This window comes from Aotus nancymaae, unplaced genomic scaffold (assembly GCF_030222135.1).
Source record: "Aotus nancymaae isolate 86718 unplaced genomic scaffold, 86718_ANA_hifiasm-v0.15.2.pri h1tg000048l, whole genome shotgun sequence".
Lineage (NCBI taxonomy): Eukaryota > Metazoa > Chordata > Mammalia > Primates > Aotidae > Aotus > Aotus nancymaae.
The window spans coordinates 1,722,788-1,744,606 of record NW_026988462.1 but is presented as its reverse complement, the minus strand read 5'-3'; the positions used below and the strand labels follow the sequence as shown (position 1 = coordinate 1,744,606).

General features: G+C 40.3%; 1 protein-coding gene across 3 annotated transcripts in view; it reads left to right on the top strand.

The window, feature by feature from the left end:
- UBAC2 (UBA domain containing 2) overlaps window positions 1-21,819 on the top strand; it is a 179,416-nt gene that overhangs the window by 66,724 nt on the left and 90,873 nt on the right. The window lies entirely within an intron of this gene.

Here is a 21,819-nt window from a genome sequence, read left to right as displayed (position 1 = left end):
TTATGACCTCACCTAAACCTAATTGCCTTCCAAAAGCCCTACCTGCACATACCACCACATTGGGGGCTAGGGCTTCAACATATGAATTTGGGGGTGGGGGGGGAACAGTTCAGTGCACAGCAGCATGTGTGTGTGCATGTGTACTCTGTGAATCTATGTGTGTATCTGCTTCTTTACTCTCCATTCCATTGTTCCATGTGTCTGTTTATGCTCTAGTATTTTTACCTTTTTACTTATATAAATACCTCATTGAACAGGTTACTCTTTTTCTTGTTCATCTTTTTCAAGATTAACCTAACTATTCTTCCATATAAATTTTAGAGTAAGTTAATCAGTTATCTTTAAAAATTCAACTGGAAATTGAGATATTAATATTTTCTTTTATCTCTTCTATTAGTATACCTATTAATATATTTTATAACTTGGGGTTCATCTTTTCTAAAAATGTTGCTTTCCTAATTAGTAATATTGTTCAGTTTGTTTCTTTTTTGTTGTGACTATGTTCTAAGGTTGCCTGGTGATTTTGGCCTCTGAACTCATGTTCCCCTGAAAGGTGTTAAGCTGCTTTGGCAGAGTCAGATTAGGTTAAGAAGGGCAGTGAGCACCCAGGATAGAGAACCCACAGCCACTGCAGGACCTTTGTGATCCACTCCTGTTTGCTGAGGTTCCAGAGGTGTCTTGGCTAGTGAGGGATTCATTTTTAAACTCTCAGAAATTAGCAGTATTGAGAAGAAGCAGTTTCTTTATATGATAGTTTGCCTGTCCTAGGGGAGAGGAAAGATGTAGAGGAAGAAATGGGTGAGGAAATGCTATCTTTTGTCACCAGTACCTACCTTGCAGTGTGGCTGTTGACGATTTAGTGCTGATCTGATTATTAATACTTTGTGACAGTTTTGATGAGGTCTTTTGGAGTGATGAATCCAAACAGATTCATCCATTTGGGTTGAATGCTTGGTGTGGGCCCTGTCAATCAGGTGATCCCTATATTTCTCTTCTTGAATTTTTCCTGAACTATTTTGATCACCTCCTCTTCCATTTTTCTCTGTTCTTTCTGGAAATCCTATTATCTGGATGTTCAGTCTGCTGGACAGGTCCAGTTTTCATCTTTTTTTTCCTCCTGCTTTATTTCTCTTTGTATTTTTGCTCTCCTTGTTGGGAGATTTCCTGGGTTCTGTCTTCCAATTATTCTAATTAATATTTTAAAATAATTTTTATTGAGGTATAAATGTATGTATCTTGAGTCCAGAGCTCATAAAATTTTTACAAAGTGACACCTTCTAAGCACCATCCAGTTGAAGTACAGAATGTGACCCACTCCCTAAAAGGCCCACTTTTGCTGCCTCACAGTTACTCCTTCCTCCCAAAAGTCTATACTGACTTTTAACACCCTGATCTAGTTTTGTCTTTTTAAACTTTACATAATAGAAATGGGGACTCTTCTGTATCTTGCTTATTTTTTTCAGTATTCTCTTCAGTTTCACCTGTGTTGCATGTAGCTGTAGTTGATTTTTTTTCATTATCGATATAGTATTTTGGTATATGAATATACTACCATTTATCCATTCTGTTGTTTTTTCTTGTTTTTTTTTTTTTTTTTTTTTTTCCTAGAGATAGGGTCTTGCTCTGTCAGACAGGCTGGAGTGCAGTGGCACAATCACAGCAGCGTCGACCTCCTGGGCCGAAGCATTTCTCCTCTCTCAGCCTCCCTAGTAGCTGAGACTACAGGTGCACGCCACCATGACTAGCAAGTTATTTTTTATTTTTAGTAGAGAAAAGGTCTTGCTATGTTGCCCAGGCTGGTCTTGAATTTATGAGCTCAAGCAATCCTCCTGCTTTGGCCTCCTAAAGTGTTAGGATTGCAGGCATGAGGCGCAGGCATGAGGCACGTGCTGTCCTCATAATGGACATTGGGATTGTTTATAATTTGGGAATATTACAAGTACTGTTGCTATAAATATCTTTTTTCCTTTTCTTTTTTTTGAGACAAGGTTTTACTCATGATTCACTGCAGCCTCAACCACCTGGCCTCAGGTGATCCTCCCACCTCAGCCTCCTTAGTAGCTGGGATTACAGGTGTGTGCCACCACTTCCAGCTAATTTTTGTATTCTTTGTAGAAATGAGGTTTATCCATGTTGCCCAGGCTGGTTTCAAATTGTTGGGCTCAAATGATCCTCCCACCTTGGCTTCCCAAAGTGCTGGTATTAGAGGTGTAAGCCACTGAGCCCAGCTTGAATGTCTTTGAACGTGTCTTTTGTTGAATATATGTATGCATTTCTGCTGGGTATGTACCTAGGAGTTGAAAGCGGAATCGTAGTGTATACATGTGTTTAGCCTTGAAAGATATCGCCAATTTTCCTGTAGGTCAAGAATTTAAGAGCAGTTTAGTTGAGTGATTCTGGCCTAGAGTCTCCCATGTGGTTGTAGTTGGGCTATCAAGGACCACAGTCATCTTCAGGCTTTACTGGGATGGGAAGATCCACTTCTAGAGTGGCTCCCTCACGGGGCTGTTGGCAGGAAGCCTCAGCTCCTCACGGCAGAGCTGCCTCCTGCAGCTTTCCCCAGGCGAGTGGTCCAAAAATGCTGCAGTCTTTTTCATTTTAGTCTTTCTAGCAGATGTGTAGTGATATATTTTTGTGATTTTAGTTTACATTTTCTTGATGACTAATGAGATTGAGCAGGTTTTTATTTATTGGTTTGTTGTTTTGGTTTTCTTAAAAATATTTGTAACCTATTTTAAATTTTTAGTAGCTCTTTATTTTTTTAATATTCATTTTTCCTGACATTTAGTTTTCATTTCGTGAGTGCAGTATTTTTTATCCCTCTCATATTGAGGATAGTTTCTTCACCACCTGCCTCTCCCCGCCAACCCCCAGGTTTTATTTCTCTACACAGTTTTTGTTTCTTCTGAGTTCCTTTTTGCCTCTTTGTTTTCTGCTTTTAATGTCAGGAGTTTTCCTTATATATCTCTAAACCTTCGGTTATCTGTTTGGACTTAAGATCCAGCTTTTTAAAAGCTGATTAGAATCTCTGGGTGAGGGCCATGGGTTTCGTCATAGGGTACCCTGCTGAGGATGTTTGGGAATGCCAGTATCAGGATTTGTGCATTCGTTTCTCCCCTGCTCACCCCCAGTGGGTTGGCCAGATTCCACAGACCATACTCTCCCCTATAATACCTGTAGGGTATAAACGTGGGAGTCTTAATATTTACTACATAAACTTTGATTTGAGTGTACAAATTTTGATTTTTAGTATTGTATTCGTACTGTCAGTGGTGCCTGTGAGTCCCTCCAAACTCAAGACCTTCCGTTTTACAGCTTCTAACTAATAAACCTCCAGTCATCTGCCAGGATGGGAGAGGCAGAGAAGGGTGTTTTCCAACACTAACAAATAGTACTCCAGTTCTTCTGGGTGTCCAGCAGTTCAGTTCAGTTCTGACACTTTCTACCTGGAGTTAGTGTCAGATCCTGCAAGTCAAAGAGCTCAGTCTCAGAAGACTGTCCCCACTTCAGATGCCAGTCACACGTTCCAGAACACCTGTCCTCTGACTGACTGGCTGTAAATTGAAGGTTCCCACAACCCTCCCCTCACCGGGTCTTACACATTTTATGGAACGGCTCACAGAACTCAGAAACGTACTTTACTTAGGTTTATTGTTTATTATAAAGGATACAACTCAGGAACAGCCAAATGGAAGAGACGTATAGGGCAAGGTGTGGGGGTGGGGTGAGAGTGCATGGAGATCTCATGCCTTCTCTGGGCACCTCCATGTATTCACCAACCCAGAATCTCACTGTGGAAGTGTTTTTGTAGGGCTCCTTCTCTAGCCACCCATCATCCTGGAGGCTGTTGGGTGGTGCTGAAAGTTCCACCCCTCTAGTCACTTGGTCTTCCTGGTAACGAGCTCCATCTGAGGCTCTCCAGGGGCTCTACCCTAAACAACCCAGTAGGTTAAATTCAGATGTGGTTGAAAGGGGCTCATTATGAAGAAGAAAAGACAATTCTGTCACTTAGGTGATTCCAAAGATTTGGGAGCCAAACACCAAATACATTTTTGTAGAATACCACAGCCAGCCAGCTGGTGGGTAGAGTTGGTTGAGGAGTCAGGGGTGGGAGCAGTGCCTCTTAGCACTTCTGGAAAACCCTGGTCCTGCAGCCTTTGGAGAGTCGAGTGTTAATCAGGTTGCCTCTCAGATTTCACCACTGCTGGCTTAGTGTTTGGCTTTCTCAGGTTTGCCAGGATACCTACCCCTGTGCTTTGTTTCTGTTTTCTAACTTAGAAAACTTTTTAGGATCATCTGCTTTATCTTTGTGGGCCTATACCTTTAAAAAAATCCTTTTAATGTCATTCTTATGAGATTTTAGAAAAGAACAAAGGCAATAAATACATATGTTCAAACTACCATCTTTAAAAGGCATCATTGGTTTTTAAAAAGGTGTGTGTGTGTTTTAAGAATATTTGCAGTTGTGAAATCATTTTTTTTTCCATTGATAGTTTACCTCTTCAATCATTCAGACATTTTATTAAGGCCATTTTACATTGTGTCGTCTTCAGTCACTCTCTTACTTGAAATAAAGTAGGCCTTGTAATCACTGTGCTCTATTGTCTCTCTCTGGGTCTACTTACTGAGGTGCTGAGTATTTCAGGCAATTTTGCCCAATCCCCTCTGCCACCACCAGCAAGCTTCGTCCAGCCTCTAATCTGGAGGTAGGTAAATGAGCAGGAGGGAACTTGCTTAGTCTCAGGATCCATCTATAGGAACTTAGTGTTCTTCTAATTTCTGCAGATACCCAGTTTCTGCAGGATAACAGTCCTTATGCTCTCCCCATAGAGGGGCCTTTCCTGCTGTTCTTGATGAGCAGATTAATGTATGCCACGGGTCTCACCTTCATATGTTCCAGTTCTACCTCTTGCATTGCACAGGATAAAGCTTTCCAGGACTGGGCACAGATGATTTGAGGAGCTAAGAAATAGCTGTGATGATGCCACCAAAATTATTCTGTGGATTAATTTTGTTATTTAGACCTATTTAAAAGAATCCATTATAGGTATTTTATATAATTTTTTCTTAAATTTGTAGCCTTGCATGTGGCTTTCATTTGGGCTATGCTATTAACTGTGTTATCACATTATTAATACATGTGGTAACAGACTTGGTACCAGGCAGTGGTATTAACTGTCTCAGACGCGTTAAGGGATTGGGCTGTCTGGAGGTGAGGGCCAGTCCGAGAGTAGCAGCGCACCTACAATCATCTGTGGTCATCTCGAATTGCAACCGTTGGAATATTTTTAAGGGAAGTGGGTATTGTGGGCAAAGTTAGCAATAAGTGACAGTTAGCTTTCTAAATTGTGTCTCTGCTTTGAATTTGGGCTAAATATCCAACATAAAAATAATCATCATAGCTTGAGAAATGATCAGTGCCTTTAAAAGTAAACAAAAATGGTATTTTTCAAAATAAAGATAGGACTACCAGGATCTCCAAATTTGAAGCGATCACATTAACATGTTTAGAATAATAGATTAGATAAGTTGAATGAATAGATATTTTAGATATATTATCTCCTTTCATTCCTATTTAAAAAATAAACCTTATTAAGTTGATAGGGTTATATCTGTTTTACTGGTAAGAAAACATTTTTAGAGAGACTAAAAAATCTGTCCAGGAAGACGTAACTCAGTTGAAATTTTAACCTATATCACTTAAATCTAAAACCACTGTGCCTCCAAGTCAAGATTAAGCAACAGAAGCTGATAGGCTTATAGTTCCCCATGTTCATCAGTTTGCAGAGGATTATATTTCTGAGTATTGATTACAACGAATGTGTGTGAATGTTGCCTTTCTTTCCTTCATGAGTTACTCAGTATTTATACTGAGAAAAGTAGACTTTAATCTGCTGTTGTGTAGCGAAAGCCTTTGGATTTTGAGCTCTCTTCTCTTTCTCCTTCCTTTTCCCACCTTCCTCTCGGTTTGCCTCTTTTCTCCTTCTCCCCCTTTCTCCCCTACTTTTGTACTGATCCCCAGTCCTCTTCTACTCCCGACAGTACCTACTGGCTTGGTTAGGCCTATCAGTGATTTTAGTAAGTAAATACTTGAATGTAATTGCACAAAGCAAGGTTGTCTAATAAAAAGTTCTCAAAATGTTTATTTAGAATGAAAGATATGAGAGAGTAAACTGCCACCATTCTAAGGTTTCAACAGAAGCTTAAAGGTCATTTCTTGCAGAAGCTGTCTTTGGCTACCCCCACCCTTAGACTAGGTCACCAGTCTCTTGTGATATGCTTTCTTAGAACATTTTTCTTTCTTATAGCACTCATCACTATAGATAGTAAATGAGTTATAACAAATGGTTTGATATCTGCCACCTGCACTAGAATATAGGCTTTATGCCAGGAGGAGACTGTGTTAGTTTGTATCTGCCACCTCCACTAGAATACAGGCTTTATGCCAGGAGGAGACTGTGTTAGTCTCACCTAATGATGCCTCCCTGCCTTAGTCTGTTCAGGCTACTCCGACAAAATGCCCTAGACTGTGTGACTTGTTAACCACAGAAATTTATCTCTCACAGTTGTGGAGGCTGAGAAGTCCAGGATCAAGGCACTGGCAGATTTGGTGTTTGGGACTGTCTTTCCTGGTGTCCTCATATGGCAGAAAGCATGAGAGAGTTCTCTGGGTTCCCTTTTATAAGGACACTAATCCCGTTCTCAAGGACTCCACCCTCATGACCTAATCACCTCTCAAAAGCCCCACCTCCTAAGATCATCACGCTGCGGGTTAGGATTTTAACACATGAATTTGGAGGGGACAGAAACATTCAGTCCACAGCACTTGGTTAGCATAGTGGCTCCCACATAGTGGACACAATTTGAATGAAAAGTATTTGATCTTTTGATTTCATCTCCTTTTGTTTGGACTATTTCTATAGCCTCCTAACGGTTCTCCTTGTCACCATCTTGACACTGTAATCTGTGCTGCCCCACTACCCTAATTTTATCTACAAAGGAGATCTGGTCTTATTCCTTTACACCTTGAGGAATCTCCTATGGCTTCCTCCTGCTTTATGAAGTTTAACTTGCTTGTGAGCTCCAGCCAATCTTCCCAGCCTCATTTTCTGACATTCCTTCCTTGTACTCTGCATGTCAGCTAAATTGCATTACTCATTACTGCCTGTCATGCCTGCATCATTTCACATTTCTCTGGATTCGTTTATTATGACAATGGTGGTTAAAACATCCCTTCTCCCCTTTGCTTGACAAACTTGTACCAAGAAAACAAGGAGAACTTCAAGCATCCCCTCAGATAGCTCTGCTCCATGAAACCCTGCTCCAGCCAGGGTTGGAATTAACCTCTCCTTCCTTTGTGCTCCCAGATAACTTTGTGCTTGTAAGTTACATGAAACATTCATTACTCGAGATTGTAATTATTTATCTAATTGACTACTTTCTCAACTTGATGCTTTTGAAAGAGCAGGATCTTACTCTGTCTTATACCTCCCTCGGCATGGAGTAGTGAAAAGTGTTCTTTAATAACAGAGAGACACAGAAAGCTGACTGGGATCTGTCTGCCACATGCTAGTTGCTTCCATTATTTTCTTTGGACTAAATTATTGTGTCTCTGCTAATGTCCTTTTTCCTTTCTTTCTTCCCTCTCTCCTTCCTTCCTTCGTCTTTCTCTCTCGTTAAGTAAGCTACCTCAAAGCTGTTACTTAAGAGAAAAATATTGGCTGGGCGCAGTGGCTCACACCTGTAATCCCAGCACTTTGGGAGGCCAAGGGAGGAGGATCACTTGAGGTCAGGAGTTTGACACCAGCCTAGCCAACATGGTGAAACCCTGTCTTCACTAAAAATACAAAAATTAGCTGGGCATGTTGGTAGGCACCTGTAATCCAGCTACTTGGGAGGCTGAGGCAGGAGAATAGCTTGAACCTAGGATGCAGAGGAGGTTTCAATGAGCTGAAATCACGCCATTGTACCCCAGCCTGGGTGGCAGAATGAGACTCCATCTCAGAAAAAAAAAAAAAAGAGAGAGAAATATAAAAGTTGAATTTCACATTTGGGTTCCGTGATTTTTTTTTTTGAGACGGAGTCTTGCTCTGTCACCAGGCTGGAATGCAGTGGCGTGATCTCAGCTCACAGCAACCTCCATCTCCGGGGTTCAAACAATTCTTCTGCCTCAGCCTCCTGAGTAGCTGGGACTACTGGTGTGCGCCCCCACACCCAGCTAATTTTTGTATTTTTAGTAGAAACGGGATTTCACCATGTTGGCCAGGGTGGTCTTGATCTTTTGACCTTGTGATCTGCCTGCCTTGGCCTCCCAAAGTGCTGAGATTACAGGCGTAAGCCAATGCGCCTGGCCCAGTGATATTTTTAAAGGACTGAAATGTGGACTTATAAAATCATTTCCAGCATCTTACCTAGAGAGAAGCATATAATCTAATCATTCTTATATTAATAAGATATCTCCTTTCTGAACCAAAAAGTTCTCACACTTTGGGCTCAGTTCAGTATTTGGGTGTTGCATACCATGTGTCTGACATTGTGCCTGGCAGTCCGTCTCCTTGGCAGTCAGTGAGCACACACCGGGCTCATCCCAGACGCTCTGCAGTGTGCCCATTGATGTGCCACTTTCACTCCTCAGAACAGCCTTGGCAGGTGGGAACTCGCATCTCCTTTGAGGAAACAGGCTCAGAAACCTTCAGTGCTATTTTCTATAAATCGATGAAAGAAAAATCATGATGTTAGAAGATACATAACGAGAGGAAGCAGCTTTTCTTGCTTCACATATGTCTTGACATTATCTGAGGACTGATTAGGAACTGAGATTGCCAGTCATTTTAACGAGATTTTAGTAATGTTTGAAGTCTGTGCCTTCTGAATCAAAGGGGCATGCAGAGGTACTTACCTTATGGATTGCTGGCTAATTGTGAAAGGAGACTCAGGCTTTTAACACTGCAGGGATTTCAAAAGTAACAGTCTCAGTGGTCAGAGTGTTTTACCAGGTAACAGACCTAATGTATCTGGTTTAAAAGGATCTGTAAGCTGTTGCCAGAAGGCTACATGAAGCCACATGAGCAGTGATTTTGCATTTGAACATGAAGGGCAGTGCCATCATTGACCTAAACTAGAGTTTTCTCACCCTCGACACTTTTGACATTTTAGTTGCATAACCCTCTGTGGTGGGGGCGGTCCAGTGCACTGCAGGTTGGCTGGCAGCATCACTGGCCTCCACCCAGTAGATGCTGGTAGCAAAGCCTCCTTCCCCCAGCCTTATCCCAGTCATGACAATTAATGTCTCCAGATAATGCCAAATGACACATGGGGGGCAAAGTCACTCATGATGGAGGGTCATGACATGCATGATGGTGGGTGGTAGACAGAACCTTGGAAAGAGTTAGCCCACACCCTTGAGGAGCTCATGACCTATGAAGCTTGTTGAGACCTTTTGACTAGGTAGAATATTTCTAGTAGTTGACTGAAATAGCTTTGGTTGAGGCTATTAGTAAAAATTTGTTTCAAAGAGGTTTAACATCTGTTTTCATTTCTGCTTTTCTGAGTTGCTTTGCTACTTAATTCCTTTATTTTAGCTGTCTTCCTCTTGTGACTTAAAACATTTGAGTGTGTCAAAATTTCCAGTCTCATAGGAAATATGTTTTGTTCGAACAGAAATAAAGATATTAATAACTGTTAGGCTAGAATTATGGAAGTTGAATGGTGGTTAAGTCAGACTTAGGTGACAGACAGCAAAGGTGATACTTTAATAATAAAGGGAACTCGAAGTCTGGTTGTATTCAAGATTCACTTCCTGTTCTTGTTTATCATTGGAAAGTTGCACCTTGTGAAAGATTTTAGATTCAGATCATTGTATCATTCTAAGAAAAAAATTCAAAATGCTAACTATGTCTTGGTAACCATAGCAAAATATATAACACACAAAAATAATCTCATACCTATCTTAGGGTTGGATTTTTTGTATATGTTATGTGTTGAGTTAAAAAATATCTAATGTGCTTTTGTTATCTGAACTAAAGGAAAAAGGCTTTGTTAGTTACAGGAGCATAGGCATCCCTGTTTTGGCTGGATTGTTAATTGAAGTAATAGAATGAATTTTGGCTGATTCAGCAGAAAGGGACTTTAATAGCTCAGAGAATATTTGGGAAGGCAAATAATCAGTCTTGGATACATCAGAGCTAGAATCAACACTTTACAATTCTCCTCTCTCCTAAAATTATTTTGTTTACTTATTTAATGTTTAGTATTGACTTCTAGGATGTAGGATTGAGAGAGCAACTTGATCTTTGGTTTTTGGCTGTTATCCCAGTCTGTAGAATAGCAGCTGGCTGATAGAGGCACTTGATAATTATTTACTGTATAAATAAATAACAATACCAAGGATATGTTTGTTTATATCAGTGACAGTATGGAGAAAAAATATGGAGTAACTTTATGAAATGTGAACATGATACATTCCATTTGGAGATTTTTTTTGACAGCAGAATTTACCCTTTCTCTTAAGAAATCTTAATAAATTTATATTGAACAATTTTGTACCATAGAGCCTTATTTGACATATGTTCTCGATTTAAATGAATAGCCACAAGCAGTCTCGCAAGAGTAGATGTTAATATTGCTGTGTTCTACTTAAGAAAGCTGAGGGTCTGAGGATTGAGTCACTAAGTGATGGCTGCTTAAGTGTCAAGCCTGGAAGGAAACTCATGCCCATCTGACTTGTGGCTCAGACATTTTCTCAATGCCTTAATGCCACTTTATGTTTTTATTATTTATTTATTTTTATCATATTTTAAGTTCTGAGGTACATGTGCAGAACATGCAGATTTGTTATATGGGTATACATGAGCCATGGCAGTTTGCTGCATCCATCACCCCATCATCAACATTAGGTATTTCTCTTAATGCTATCCCTCCCCAATTCCCCCACCCCCTGCTATTCCTCCCCTAGCCTTCTGCCCTGCAACAGGCCACGGTGTGTGATGTTCCCCTCCCCATGTCGCTGTATTCTCGTTGTTCAACACCCACTAATGAGTGAGAACCTGCAGTGTTTTGTCTTCTGTTCTTGTGTCAGTTTGCTGATAATGATGGTTTCCAGCTTCATCCATGTCCCTGCAAAGGATGTGAACTCATCCTTTTTATGGCTGCATAGTATTCCATGGTGTATATGTGCCACATTTTCTTTATCTGGTCTATCATTGATGGGCATTTGGGTTGGTTCCAAGTCTTTGCTCTTGTGAACAGTGCCAGAATAATGTACATGTGTCTTTATGATAGAATGATTTATAATTCTTTGGGTATATACCCAGTAATAGGATTGCTGGGTCAGGTGGTATTTCTAGTTCTAGATCCTTGAGGAATCACCATTGTCTTCCACAATGGTTGAACTAATTTATACTCCCATCAACAGTGTAAAAGCATTCCTATTTCTCCACATCCTCTCCAGCGTCTGTTGTCTCCTGATTTTTTAATGATCGCCATTGTAACTGGCATGAGATGGTATCTCAATGTGGTTTTGATTTGCATTTCTCTAATCACCAGTGATGATGAGCTTCTTTCCATATGTTTGTTGGCTGCATAAATGTTTTCTTTTGAAAAGTGTCTGTTCATATCCTTCGCCCACTTTTTGATGGGGTTGTTTGTTTTTTTTCTTGTAAATTTGTTTAAGTTCTTTATAGATTCTGGATATTAGCCCTTTGTCAGATGGGTAGATTGCAAAAGTTTTTTCCCATTCTGTTGGTTGCTGGTTCACTCTAATGATAGTTTCTTTTGCTGTGCAGAAGCTCTTAAGTTTAATTAGATCCCATTTGTCTATTTTGGCTTTTGTTGTCATTGCTTTTTTTTTTTTTTTTTTTTTTAAGGAAAAACAGTCTTGTTAATGGTCATCTAGTTACTATAGCAGAAAGCAACTTGAGCATATAAACTTGCCAAACTGAGGATGTGCATTCAACTGCAGCAATGTAAATGTCCAAAGACAACTTACATGATTGTATTCAAACTTTGCTGCTAAAATAAGAAGTACAAATAAGCACACAATGCAAATTTTAAAAAGTTCCAGTTAGGGGGAAGTGCCCCCACGAAAGGGGTCTGAAGAAGTACTATAAGACACTCCAGTTATTTAGCTGTTACTTTTATTTTCATTTAATAGACTGAAGAAACTGCTTTCTCTTCACTAGTTACCAAATGCTGCCACTTATGTTTATATTTTTGAAAATTTTAAAATAGTTCAGGTTTATAGGAAAGTTGCAAGGATAGAACAAAGAACTCCCTTCCTTATACCCTAAAACCAGATGCCCCCATTATTAGCATTTTCCACATGTGCTGTATCATTTTCTCTCTACACATACATGGTATTTTTTTCTGAATCATTTGAAAGCAAGTTGTAGACATAATGTTCGTTTGACTCCAAAATACCATGAGTATGTATTACTTTATTCACATTTGGCAGTTGTCCAAATAATGTTCTTTATGTCAAAAAGGAAAAACAAAATTCTGATTGATGTCCAGTCCAATATTACATCTTGCATTTCATTGGTACATCCCCTTACTCTTTTCCTCATTCTGTCTTGGGTGACCTTGGCATTTTTGAAAAATGTGAGCCAGTACTTACAGAAAACAATACATTTCTAATGCTGTGGGAAAATTAAAGTTTTTGAAGGTGAAGCAGTAGATGAAAATAATGTGTAGTTTTCATAGTTCTCATGGAATAACATTTTACAACTTTTTCACGAAAAATTTCAATGATACAAGCAGAGAGAATAATAAAATGAGCCCTATTACCCAGATTCAGTAATTAACATTTTTGCTATCCTCTTTCTATTCCCTGGCATTTAAAAAGTATTTTGAAGCATTCTTCAGACATCATGATATTTCAGTAAGCTCTAAAATGACATTTCTTATATAACTGTAATGTTACCTTACCTAACAAAATTATTCATAATTCTGTAATATGATTTACAACTGAAACTACTGTATGCACATTGCTTCTCTAAGCTTGAAAATGCCCTTTTACATTTGTTTTTGCATTCGATTGTGGTGTATCTTAAATAGCTGCTGCTCCTCCTTGTCCTCCTCCTCCTCTTCCTCCCTTTGGTAGAGTATTTTTATACTTTATTAGAATGGTATGGTGGGTATACTAGATTAACTGGCTCATTATCATATTTATTATTACTTTTTTTTTTTTTTAAGACAGGGGTCTTTCTCTGTCACCCAGGCTGGAGTGCTGTGGTTCGATTGTAGCTCACTGTAATCTCAAACTTCTGGGCTCAAGGGATCCACCTGCCTTAGCCTCTTGAGTAGTTAGGATTACAGGCATGCTCCACCATGCCCAGCTAATTTTTAAATTTTTATAGAGATGATGTCTCACTATGTTGCTCAGGCTGGTCTCAAACTCCTGGCCTCAAGCGATCCTTCTGTCTTGGCCTCCCAAAATGTTGGGATTATAAGCATGAGCTACCATGCCTGGCCAGCTGGCTCATTATCTGTCCTGGGGTTCTCCTGTTGTACTTCCCCATAAAGCAGAGTTTGGAAAGCTAATGCTCTATTTCTTAAACTCCCTTGTCTGGAGTTCTGAATATGATTTAGTTTCCACCATTCAGAAAAACATGTGTGGCCCTTGAATTTGGTATGAGCCAAGGCATTAATGTATGAGATAGCCATTTTCCTCGTGCAGTTCTACAGACCCAATTGGGCACCAGAGCTCACAGTTCAACTCCCTGATCCCTAGACTCTGCCGAAGTGGTTTGACCCTGGAGCTCACCATTGATGTAATTAACTTATGTGATTTCCCAGCCTCCTCAGTGTGTCAGAGGAAAGTTTTCCTGGTAGACCAGTCCTTATGTGTTCCAGGAGTCTGTTCCTGGAGGCACTGGATCTGCCCTTCCAGCCTTTTCAACAATGTATAAGCACGGAGTTCTGTATACCAAATCTACTGCCCCAAATAGCTGAGGTTTCTATTATCTATTACTGAACCTTGGCTGACAGAACTGCTAATCAAAAGAATGTAACGTTTATATTTGACTTCAATTGTATATATACAAAGCAGCATACCTGGATCTGAAACATTTAGATTTGAACTGGGACATAGTTCTTCCTTGTGGTCCTTTGTGTTAGGAGATCAAGTTCCTCAAAGAACATTGTGCGTGTGTGTGTGTGTGTGTGTGTGTGTGTGTGTGTGTGTGTGTGTGTGTGTAGCCTTGCTGATCTTTTCTTTTTTTTTTTATTTTACTTTAGGTGTATACTATATCCAGCATTTCTCCCCATGTTATCCCTCCCCACCCCCTGCTGTCCCTCCCCTAACCCCCTCCAACTGCCCCCAGTGTGTGATGCTCCTCTCTCTGAGTCCACGTTTTCTCATTGTTCAACACCCACCTATGAATGAGAACGTGCGGTGTTTGGTTTTCTGTTCTTGTGTCAGTTTGCTGAGAATGATGGCTTCCAGATTCATCCAAGTCCCTGCAAAGGACACGAACTCATCATTTTTTATGGCTACGTAGTATTCCATGGTGTATATGTACCACATTTTCTTTGTCCAGTCTATCATTGATGGGCATTTGGGTTGGTTCCAGGTCTTTGCTATTGTACACAGGGCTGCAATGAACATAACGTGTGCATATGTCTTTATAGTAGAACGATTTATAGTTCTTTGGATATATACCCAGTAATGGGATTGCTGGTTCAAATGGAATTTCTATTTCTAGATCCTTGAGAAATCGCCACACTGTCTTCTACAATGGTTGAACTAATTTACACTCCCACCAATGGTGTAGGAGTGTTCCTATTTCTCCTTATCCTCGCCAGCATCTGTTGTCTCCAGATGTTTTAATGATTGCCATTCTAACTGGCATAAGATGGTACCTCAATGTGGTTTTGATTTGCATTTCTCTAATGACCAGTGATGATGAGCATTTTTTCATATGTTTTTTGGCCTCATATATGTCTTCTTTTGAAAAGTGTCTGTTCATATCCCACTTTTGAATAGGGTTGTTTTTTTCTTGTATATCTGTTTTAGTTCTTTGTAGATTCTGGATGTTCACCCTTTGTCAGATGAGTAGATTGCAAAATTTTTTTCCCATTCTGTTGGTTGCTGGTTCACTCTAATGATGGTTTCTTTTGCTGTACAGAAGCTCAGAATTTTAATTAGATCCCATTTGTCTATCTTGGCTTTTGTTGCAAATGATCTCATCACTCAGGTAGTGACCATAGTACCCCATATGTAGCTTTTCAACCTCCATTGCCCCATACTCCCCCACCTCCAGCAGAGTCTGCAGTGTCTCTTCTGTTGTTCCTGTCTTTGTGTCCATGTGTATTCAATGTTTAGCTCCCACTTATACTTACAGACATGGAATTTGGTTTGCTGTTGCCGCCTCAGTATTAGGACTTCTTGAAGGTCTGCTGGGACTCCCCTCACATGTGATCTTAGAATATGGCCACTGTCCGTCCCATTCTCCTATGATTTGGATTGCTGTGCTTACCTGACTGGAGATGGAGACTGGTAGCTATGTCTCTGTTTCTCAGTTCTTTCTAAATCCATACCTGAATTTCTGCCTCCACCCCGTGATGTAACAAGAGTAAGAGAATGTGTTAGAGAACACACTTAACATTTATAGAAATTTGTTACAGAAATTTTCAAATATACACAAATACAAAGAGAACGGTATAAAGACTACCACGTACCCATCACCTTTTAATCATTTTGTCCAACACACAAACTTCAAATAATTTGACAACTGGATCCCTAATGGGACACTTGGTTTCCATTTTTCATTTTACCACATGATTCCTAAATTCTGCATAGTGTGGCCTACAGTGTCCTTCAGCCCTGCCCCTGCCTCAGGTTTGCCAGAATGTCTACGTGTCTCTCCAGAGGCCTGAGTGTTGGGTGCAGGGACAGGCAAGTACCAGGTTTCAGGTAGAGCCCATAAGATTGTTGGGACTGAAAACCAGGACTTACTTGATTTCTTATCACATGGGTGTCAGGTCTGTGGGTCTGTTTTGAAAGCATCTTCCTCTTAACTGCTGATTTTTTGTTTTTATTTTATTTTTTTAATTTGAGACAGGGTCTCACTGTCACCCAGGCTGAAGTGCAGTGGCACAGTCATGGCTAACTGCAGCCATGACTTCCTGTGCTCAGGTGATTCTCCCACCCTAACCTCCCTGGTAGCTGAGACTACAGGCACATATCTCCATTTTTTTTTTTTTTTTTTTTTTTTTTTGGAGAGACAAGGTTTCACCATGTTGCCCAGTTGCCCAGGCTGATCTCAAACTCCTGGGCTCAAGTGATCCTCCCGTCTCAGCCTCCCAAAGTGCTGGAATTATAGGCATAAGCCACCATGCCCAGACTTAACTGCTGTTCTTTTAACAAACCAATAATGTTCAACTTTAGGACTTTTTCCTTGCCCTTGCTCCCTTACTGGGGAAAGCAATAGGCAATAATACATGAAATGGCACTTGCATATACTTTCATTGCTCTGTTGAATATATAATACATGATATGCTAAAACATCATATTGTTTGCATTTATTTTTATAGGTTAATATAGGCAGTAACCTTATATATTTTCACTATGTAGCCTCTGCCAAAAAATTCGGTATTTCATGCCTGGACTTGATGGGAAAATTGTGGAACTGCTGTCCTCAAGCAGTTAGAATATATCAAAATATTACTTTTTTTAGATTAGGTCTCAAACGTTTGTAGCCTCCGTGTAGTTTCGTTCTGACACACTTTTTTCTTCTTAAAATCTGCCTGGGAAAAGTCATTCTTATAAGATACAGAAACCAGAAATAAATGTTTCACACTCTGAGAAAACAGATAAAAGCCAATCAGAAAAACACTTGAGTTCTTGTTTTGGATCAGTTGTGGTAGGTGTAGTGTGGGGCAGAAAGTAACATGGCTTCTGCTCTGGAGTAGTTTGCAGTTGAATGGACAGGATTCTGAGAGCATTACTCACTACGAGAAGCAACACACTTAGCATGCACACAGAGAACAGCTTTAAAATTTTTGAGGAAGAGGAATTCTTGAAACAAAAAGGAAATAATGTATTGGCCTCTTAAACAGCTTCTTCTTTCTAACAACTACAGTGTTAGCCAAGATTTCTCTTGTTTGGCTATGCATTATCAGAGACAAGTAGGATAGCAGTCATATGCTGCTTTTTTATATGTGGAAGGAAATGGAAAAGCTAGTGGTGCTCCTCTTATACTCTCAAGAAAAGTTTCATTTTGGAAAATAAACTGACTAATTTAAATATCATTCTAGTTTCCAATTTAATATATTTTCCATGACTAACATTTTAGTACCAAGCAAATATTAGTTATCTGTTGCTGCCTAACAAATTATGACATACAATAATATCAACCTCTTATTCACCGTACTCTAAAACTACAAATCATATAGTCCCCTTAGCTAATATTTGATAACCTAGGGTCAACATATATTTTTTAGAGCACTGTCTGTATTCAAGGTGTCATGCCCAGCACTATCCAGCATAGAAAGAAGAAAAAGCTAGTGTCTCTTCTCCAGTGGAGTCTATGTTTCATTTGAGGGATACAAGAATATTGCACATGAAGTAATAGACCATAGGCTGTATGATGGCTGGCAAAGAGCTTGCCTATTATCTAACACTTACTTCCTTGACAAGACAATTGAAGTCTAGAAAGGCTCAAAGACTGGACAAAGTGGGACGGAGGTGGGTTGGAATCAGACAGAACTAGGTCACCCATCTTCAGGCCAGTGTTTCTGTGTTTTTTTCTTCCTTTGTTGTAAGATAATACACATCTAAATTAAAACTATGTGGCATAACACTGTAAAGGCCAAACCAGTTGAGGAAATGAAGATGGATGGCTTTGAGTAGTCTAAAAAGAATTAAGGGAGGTGGTGTGATGTGGATGTAAGTATAAACAAGAAGGGGCAGAAGCAGAAGAATCCCACCAGTGAGAACCAAATGTTTATTTTACACACAGGACAGAAACAAAACCAACCAGATGAACTTGAAAGGCACATATTGGGCAATGGCGAGAAATGAGGTTGGAGGGACTTGAAAGTGTGGGAGAGGAACTTGGGCTTGATGTGGTAGATGATGGGGAACTGTTCTCAATCCCTGAGCATGAAATGACACCATGAAAGTGGGATTAAGGAAGATTGTTTGCCAGGAGAACTGGATAGTGTCTGCATTTTTCTTTTCTTACACTCTGTGTATTGGTCTTTTTTTTTTTCATTCCAAGTAGGTTAAACACTATTAATCAGAATAGGTTAGCTTATGTTGCAGCCATGAAATAACCCTGAAATCACATTGGCTTAATCCATAATGTGTTTCTTGTTTGCACCTCTTGTCTAATACAGTTGGGTGGGGCATGGGGTGGGAGTTCTCGCTTACTTATTCGGGCACTCAGGCTGACAAAGGTGCCACCATCTAGAACATTGCCAGTCGCTGTGGCCGAGGAGAAGGCTGCTCTCTCACATCTCAGGCTGGAAGTGACCCACACCTCTTTTGTCCCAACCCATTGGTCAGAAGTAGTCACATGCTCTTCCTCCCCACCCCCAAGGAACTGGAGGATATTTGGTGAGCAGTGTGTGCCTCCTTCGAGGCTTTCTGAGGACCTGTAACATGTATGTTTCCTGGTTTAAGAGAGAAGATATGATGATGAAGAGTACAGACCCTGGAGCCAGACCCCAGAGTGTAGATCCTGGCTCCCCCACTTGCTGATTGTGTGACCTTGGGCAAGTAACTCAATCTCTCTGGAGCATAGTTTCATCATCTGGAAAGTGGGACTGATAAATAGAACAAGCCTCACAGCATTCTTGTGAGATTTGAATGAGCACTTTGTATATGTAAAGTGCTTAAAGCACTATGCTGTATAATTGTTAGCAAGTATTTATTGTTATTATTCATCATTTAATCTGCTGGCTTCTGGTACAGCATCCTAAAGGAAGGCTAAAGTTTCTGACTCATCAAGAGGCCTGGGGGAAAGAGGTTGTAATAATTAGAGGTGTGATGGCCAGTGTCTGGACTAGGATGATGATAGTGGGCAAAGAAAAGATAGGCAAGACCGGTACCGTGGCTCATGCCTGTAATCCCAACACTTTGGGAGGCCGAGGCGGGTGGATCACTTGAGGCCAGGAGTTCGAGATCAGCCTGGCCAACATGGTGAAACCCCATTTCCACTAAATATACAAACATTAGCTGAGTGTGGTGGTGGGCACCTGTGATCCCAGCTACTCGGAAAGCTGGGACAGGTGAATCGCTTGAACCCAGGAGGTGGAGTTTGCAGTAAGTGAAGATTGCACCCCTGCATTCCAGTCTGGGCGACAGAGCTAGACTCCGTCTCACAAAAAAAGAAAGGAAGGAAAGGAAAGGGGAAAGGGGAAAAAGGGGAAAAAGGGGAAAAAGGGGAAAAAGGGGAAAAAGGGGAAAGGGGAAAGGGGAAAGGAAGAGGGAGGGAGGGAGGAGGGGAGGGGAGGGGAGGGGAGGGGAAGGGACAGAAGAAAAGATAGACAAGAGTGCGTGTAAGAGGAGAGTACCCAGGTAGGGATTTGTTCACCATCTGAATTCCATGGTTGAGAGAAAATAATCAGGTGTGGGTGACAGAGACCACAAGTAGTTTGCAGAGAAATTCAAGGGCTTAAGGGAAAAGGTGAACTGAATTCAAATGTGGTGATGGGGAGATATCCAAGACACCAGAGGCCATAGGAAAGGTAGGAGTGGAGCTCAGGCTACAGGTGGAACCTCTTAGTTAGTCAGCAAGTTTCAGTGAGTGGTGGCATGAATGCCCCAAGTAAGGCCACAGGTCCTGGGGCCATAGAGTTTGGGGTTAAACCGACTCTGCCACACCACGTGTCCTTGCTGCTGTAGTTTCCTCATCAGCAAGATGGGGATGGTAGTCATACCATCTTCTAAGGTAGTAAGGATTAAGTAAGATGATGCCTGTAGAGGACTTTGAAAGTGGCACGTAGTCAATGATTAGCAAGGTCTTAATCGAATAGAATTTGGGGGCTGTCTTTTAAGCAATCCACTTTTCTGAGTTTAATGAAAACTTTCCATTGGCAGCAGTTCTGATGAGTACTCCTGTAGTCCTCCCTGGGTTCAGAAAAATGGCCTTGTCACCAGGTCACTTGTAATCCACATGCTTTTCATTTTCTCATTCTTTACCCAAATAGCCAGTGAGCAAATATTTTTAGCTATGCAGAGAATAAGAAATTACAATGGACTGAAAAGTGACCAAAATTGACCATTTTAAGGGCTAATTTAAGGTCAGTGTTTCCCCTTCTAAAATCACATCTCACCTTGTACTCATTGGTAGGAACCACTGACTGCCCTTGTCTCTTGAAAGACATTATTTCTGTATTTAGAAGGAAATTATTTCTGTATTTAGTTTTAAATTGCCTTGTCGGCTAATTAGCGCTCTCCTTTAATGTCTCTAATTTAAATTACAGGATTTTTAAGGGTATATGCTCCATATTGTGTAACTGTCTACAGTTACACACATGCTCTAGCGTATGTAATTAAACATTTAGGATATTTCTTTTCATTGAGAATTAAGAACTTCACAGATACGTCAGTAGGGGCCTTAGCATCTTGTTAGTAATAGTACAAAACACACTATTCAATTAAATAGATATTTGAGGACCTTCAGTGTGCCAGGTTCTGTGGCAATGCTGTGTCTATAACAGAAGAGGCACTTGCCCTCACCAAGCCCACAGCTTAGCCAAGTTTATAATCTATACCTACTGTTGGGTTATTTGTCCTATTTAAGGATTATGCAGTCTGCTAGCCTGTAATAAAGCAGTTGAGGCTTCCAACACCTTTTCAGTGGCCACATGATTGATTTGTCTTGTTTATGGCTATCATATGGAATTGAGGTTACATTCCTGATGCTGCCTTTAATTTATCAAGATGCCTCTTCTGAACTTAGATTTCTTTGTAAAGTGTGGGTCACACTGTATGCTCAACCTGTTTCGCAGGATTGTAGAAAGGAAGATGTTATATAATGTATGGACCAATTTATAAATTATTGACCTCTTCACATATACATGATGCCATTTCTAAAACATCTGAGACTATTCTATTTATACTGTACTCTCACTGAATAGTCAATGCATTTACACTGATCCAAACTAAATAGCTTTAATAAAGTCACTGTCACCTTCTTTGTTCTGTAACAGAATATAACAATTATACAGCACTGCCCTGTTCCCCAAGTTGACCCCCTGGTTAGGGGAATGGCCCAGAAATAAATTTAAAGCTAACTAATAACAAGACAGTAAGAGGGTACCCACAGCCATGTATAAACTGTGGCTTGGTGAGTGGAATGGGCAGCCTTTAAGGGGAGTGATTAGCTAAATTTGATTGGAGTACCGACTTTTAAAAAAACATTAGTTGGAAATAGGATTAGAGTTTACCTTTTTGGAAGTATAGTTACTGATCACTGGATGAAATCATTTATATAGATTTGTGGTATAGTGGAGGGAGGAGACAGAATACTGAACAGATAAAAAAAGTATTCTGTTGTCAATTGTCATAGGTATTTACTCTTGTTTGCAGGGTCTTAAGAATTGACTCCATTAGCCCACAGAGAACTCTTGCCTACCCTAAGACAGTGTGTTGGCTCATACATCCCAGAAAGCGTCTCTACACCAATGTAGTCACAGAACCAGGGCTCCACACAGAGGCTCTGAAATGGAGGAAGCTCTCTTTTTGGTTTTCCTTTAGTAGTCTTCACAATGGTTCCTCTTTAGAGATCCAATTCAGATCTCTAAACCTAAGTGCTATCTTACATAAAATTTGTTGTTTTGCCCTTTCTTTTCCTTCACTTGGGAAAGTTC